Genomic DNA, 6,000 nt, shown 5'->3' with positions numbered 1-6,000 from the left:
GTGTGAGCGGGACTTGAAAAATCAGTCCACAACATGGTCATGAAACCCCTGTCTCCAATGCCACTTCTGATGTGTGCACCACGAACACCTCTTCCAAGCTGCCCCTGGCCCCTACGGCTCGTGTGAGAACCATCACCGCTGCTGTGTGCTGGGAATGCCTCAACCAACCGGTTTACCAGAGTTGCTTGTTAGCCAATATTAGGTCAAGGTTCTCCTGTGGCATTATGTTTTGGAATTTGCCTTTATAGCGTGGATCCAGGATGCTGGCCAACCAGTAGTCGTCATCGTTCATTATTTTGGCAATGCGGGGGGTCCCTTTTTAGGATCTGCAAGGCATAATCTGACATGTGGGCCAATGTTCCCGGTGTCAATGATGCACTGCGAGTGCTGTGTGGAGGAGCACTTTCTGGCAAATCCACATCCCTCCAGTCACGCACAAACCCTGTACCAGACCTTGCCACGCCAACATTTTCTTTTGCCCCACGAGAAGCATCCTCTTCCCCTAAATAATCATCCCCATCATCATCCTCCTCCTCTTCCTCCTCCACCTCGTCCAGGAGAGGTCCCGGAGCAGACAATGGCTGACTGTCATCAAGGCTTCCCTCCTACTCTTCCTCCTCATCTACCTCGGCTGCAGACGCCTGCTCCTTAATGTGCGCCAAAATTTGCATGAGCAGACGCATAAGTGGGATGTTCATGCTTATGATGGCATCGTCTGCGCTTACCAGCCGTGTGCATTCCTCAAAACACTGAAGGACTTTACATAGGTCTTTCAGCTTCGACCACTGCACACCTGTCAACTCCATGTCTGCCCTCAAAGTGCCTGTCCGTGTATCCTCCCACAAATGCATTATGGCCTGCCTCTGTTCGCACAGCCGCTCAACCATGTGCAGGGTGGAGTTCCACCTTGTTGCAACGTCGATAATTAGGCGGTGCTTGGGAAGGTGGAGCAATCGCTGCAGCTTCTGCATACGACTGGAGTGTACCGGCGACCGGCGGATGTGCGAGCACAGTCTTCCAACCTTATGGAGGCCTGTTAACTCCGGATAATTATTGAGGAAGCACTGGTGCACCAGGTTCAAGGTGTGAGCCAAGCAAGGTATGTGTCTGAGTTTTGAAAGGGCTATGGCTGCCACAAAATTCCGGCCGTTATCACTAACTACCTTGCCTGCCTCAAGATGTAGACTGCCCAGCCATGAATCAGTTTGTCGCTGAAAGTAGTCGGTCAGTACCTCCGCGGTGTGTCTGTCGCCCAAACACATCATCTGCAAGACAGCCTGCTGAAGCTTTCCTCTAGCTGATCGATAGGGGGACACCTCGTGTGCAACACTGGCAGCTGCGGATGGAGTGCTCGTGCGACTGCGCTCTGTGGACGAGCTTTCGCTTCTGGAGGAGGAGGAGGGTGGAACGCCTACAGCTGTTTCCTATACCGTGGGCAAGGCAGCACTGTCCCACCACCGCTGTCCCCTGTGGACCCTGCATCCACCACATTAACCCAGTGCACAGTGATGGACACGTAACGGCCCTGGCCATGCCTACTGGACCATGCATCAGTTGTGAGGTGCACCTTTTCACTCACTGATTGCTTGAGTGCATGGACAATGTGGTCTTTCACATGAAGGTGGAGGGCTGGGATGGCTTTGTGAGAAAAGAAGTGGTGACAGGGTAGGTCATAGCGTGGTACTGCATAGGCCATGAGTTCGTGGAAAGCTGCACTTTCAACCAACCGGTAGGGCATCATCTCTAACGAGATTAGTTTGGCAATGTGGGCGTTCAAACCCAGTGTACGCGGATGAGAGGATGAGTACTTTCTTGTCCTACTCATAGTCTCTGGTAAGGTGAGCCGGACTTGAGAGCTGCATATGGTGGAACGAGCGGTGGACATGGCGGACTGAGAGAGGGTTGATGATGGTGATGCAGTTGGTGTTCTTTCTGATGGCCTAGATTCAGTCTTTCATTGATATAACATTGTGATTCCCTGACTGCTTTGGCCTTTTGACAACACCTCAACATTTGCTGCTGGTGGTGTGCTAACCGGTGGGCTTACAGTGGGGGAAACAATGTAGCGTTGCTGACTACCTTCCTTGGGAGCTGTTGCACATGTGGTATGTGAGGTTTGGTAGACCGTCCACGCTTGCAAGTGCATGGTGGTTAAATGTCTAAGCATGCAACTGGTATTCAAATTTCTCAGATTTTTCCCTCGGCTAAAGGTCTTTGCGCACTTCTTACAGATAACCTTTGCCTGATCATTAGGATTTTGTTCAAAAAAGTGCCATACTGCACTCTTCCTACTATGGAAGACATTTTGAGGCCTTGCACGCTGTGCTATTTTGACCGTCTGGTCAAGCTGTCCTGCAACTCTTTTGGTTTTTGTACCCCATTTTTGGACTGCTCCAGACCTGCCAGATAACGGCTGTTGCGATGACGATTCCTGCTGCGGATGCTCCTCCTCAACTTCTGAGCTAATGGCAGCGGCACCCTCTTCCCCCAATGGATGCCAATCTGGGTCAACAACTGGGTCATCCATCAATATCATGTGCACCTTCCTCTGTGTCACCGTGTATGGTGGTATAGTATGCGGGAAGGGGCACCGGAGTTTCATCAGGGTCAGATTCTGGCTCAGTACACTGCAAGGACAATGTAGTGCTCTGAGTGAATGTACCAACAGATAAATCTAGCAGTGGCTGTGCATCAGTGTACTCCATGTCAGATTCATCTTGGACTGGGGAATTCACGATTTGACTTGATAACCCAGGCATGGTATGAGAAAAGAGCTCCATGGAGTAATCTGTAGTGTAGCCTGCAGCATCCTTCACTTTTGGTAGGGGTGAAGGACACAAGGAAAGGTGTTGTTCCTGACCAGGAGCCTCCACTGACGACGCAGTGCTTTTATTTTTTGAAACTTCAGAAGAGGAGGTGATAGAGCTTGAGGCTGTGTCAGCAATGTAAGCCAAAACTTGTTCCTGAAGCTCCGGCTTTAAAAGCAGTTTACCTACTCCCAAAAAAGTGAGCCTACGAGGCCTTGTGGAGCCAGACAATGACGCCAGCTCACCACCTCCTGCCTTAGGTGCTATTGTGCTTTTGCCACAACCAGCAGAAGCACCACCACCAACACCACCATCAGGACCAGCTGGCAACCCCTGCCCACTTCCACGGCCTCTTCCACCATACTTCTTCATTTTTTTGAAAAAGGTACCCAAAATAACAACAGCTACATGGTACTGTAAAACAAGGTAAAGGGTCTATAGAGTATTGGTGAGAATTTGAAGCTCACTGTAAATTGGAGGACGCTGAACTATTGTCTCAGGCCCAGTAGATATTACACCGCAATGTGACAGGCAGAAATTGGCTGGTGTATGAGAAGACAGAAGCTGTATATAGTATTGGTGAGAATTTGAATCTCACTGTAGATTGGAGGACGCTGAACTATTGTCTCAGTCCCAGTAGAGATTACACCGCGATGTGACAGGAAGAAATTGGCTGGTGTATGAAAAGGCAGAAGCTGTATATAGTATTGGTGAGAATTTGAAGCTCAATGTAGATTGGAGGACGCTGAACTATTGTCTCAGGCCCAGTAGAGATTACACCGCAATGTGACAGGAAGAAATTGGCTGGTCTATGAGAAGGCAGAAGCTGTATATAGTACTGGTGAGAATTTGAATCTCACTGTAGATTGGAGGACGCTGAACTATTGTCTCAGGCCCAGTAGAGATTACACTGCAATGAGACAGGCAGACATTGGCTGGTGTATGAGAAGGCAGAAGCTGTATATAGTATTGGTGAGAATTTGAAGCTCACTGTAGATTGGAGGACGCTGAACTATTGTCTCATGCCCAGGCAGATTACACCACGATGTGACAGGCAGAAATTGCCTAGTGTATGACTAACTACAAGGTGTATATAGAATTGTGCAGAATTGGAACCTCCCTAGAGAGTAGGTCTGTAAGAACGGACAAACTTCTCGACTTTTTCTTACAGAGTCACACACAGATAGCTTCAATTTGGCCGTGATAACAGCCGGTACACGGTACTGTGTGAGGAACGTACACCGCTGTACGGTGTGTGAAAAAATGAATGCTCAGTAACTCACCAGGACAAAACAATAAAATTTGGATTACTTTGAAAAAAGCAGTTTGCTCAGCAGTGTGAAAACAGCAATGCAGCTATCAGGGAGCCTTAAAAGGCAGCCTAATAACCAACAGAGCTGATGCACCAAAATATAGCCTCCCCTTGCACTGCACAGTAACTGGTGTGTTGTACAGGCAAAATCGCTAGCAGCAGAAGTAGTTTTTGGTATCTTCTTCACTGCCTAACGCTCTCCCTACAGAATCAGCAGCTCTTTTATACCCCCTGTGACGCCACACATAGCAAGCCAATCACTTGCATGCCCTTCACAAACATGGTGGTAACCGCTGCCTATGTCATCACGTTGCCCACAGTGTCCGTTCTTCCTCATTGACTGAAAAAGGGCGCAAAAGCATCTTTTGAAACGCGACTTTGGCGCGATGGTCGCCGACCTCGTGGCCGACTTCACGCTAAGGTCGGGTTTCGTTTCATGAAACCCGACTTTGGCGAAAGTTGGAGACTTTTGAATTTTTTTCGACCCGTTTCGCTCAACTCTATCCAAGATCTCTGCTGGAAACTAAGTAAATAATTTTAAATGATGTGGGAGTCCACATTATTTTTTAAAACCAGCCAAGGCAACGCAGACAGCTGAGGGCTCATATTATCACGATGGGAAGACCATGATCATTTGTCCCTTCCCAGCCTTAAAAAACCCTGCAGCCTCTCCAGGATTGGTACATCACAGTAAATGTGCCAATTCTAGGGCTTTGCCCGTTTCTTCCAGATTGGGGGAAGTTATGGGGGTGTTTTATAAACACCTCACCATTACTAACCCCTGGGCTTCACCTGACATTACACAGCTGAGATCAACCCCCCAAAAAATTACCCCAATTATCTCCATTACTAACCCCTGGGCTTGTGCTGACATGGACCCCCAAAAATATTACACCGATTGCCACAACAGGGCAATCGGGAAGAGTAGGATAAAGCAACAGAATTGGAGAATCTCATGTGATTCACCTATTCTGAGGCAGCTGTGGACTGGTATTTCTAAGCTGGAAAGGGCCAAATATCGATAGACCTTCCCAATCTGATAATATAAGCCTGCGAGCTGTCAGCTTTACATTGGCTGGTTACCAAAAAAAAGGGAGACCTCAAGTCTTTTAAAAAATATATATTTATGATATTTGTCTGTGATGCATTTTTTAGGTGCGTTTTCAGCCGCAAAACATGCGGCGTGGGCACTTGAGCATGGCGCTTGAGCACCCACTATACTTGATCAAATTAAATATATATAGCTGGGAATTCGGAATAACAAAAGAACCAAGTTCCTAAAGTCAGGATACTCTCCATTATATACAATTAGAGAATAAAGGATATTGGGAGTGTAGATCCCTTATAATACAATATATGGATGTGACATCAAGAAAATTCTAGACCTTGTTTTTTCCAAAAATTACACAACATATTTAATCAAAATTATACAAACAAGAAAACTCAAAAATGGACAAATTACCATGTAGAAAAAGTTGTGACTATAAAAACAATACAACCATGGGGCAATACAATAGGCATACAGCGTATCAGGGAGTAAATAGGGTCACAAAAATATATAAGGTAATATACAGAGTAAGATTCATTATAATACATGACCCATAGGCATGGGGTGTGAGGATTTGCATAAAATTTATTAAAATTTATAATACACAGGAGAAGTCAATGAGGTGATTGCTCACGAAAATAGACTATTTTCCATATAAGTATATATTACATTCTACAGGATGGTGGGGAAGGAGACAGTAGGTTGAGGGTTGCAGCAGCTCCAGTGATGGTGAGGCGGTAGCTCCAGTAGTGGTGAGGAGGCAGCGGGGATCATTGCAGGCTGTAAGCTTTCCTGAAGAGATGGTTCTTCAGGTTACATCTGAAGGATCCGAT

The sequence above is a fragment of the Dendrobates tinctorius genome, unplaced genomic scaffold, assembly GCF_039654945.1.
Source record: "Dendrobates tinctorius isolate UK_male_01 unplaced genomic scaffold, ASM3965494v1 ptg000073l, whole genome shotgun sequence".
NCBI classification, from domain to species: domain Eukaryota; kingdom Metazoa; phylum Chordata; class Amphibia; order Anura; family Dendrobatidae; genus Dendrobates; species Dendrobates tinctorius.
This window is presented reverse-complemented; position numbering follows the sequence as displayed.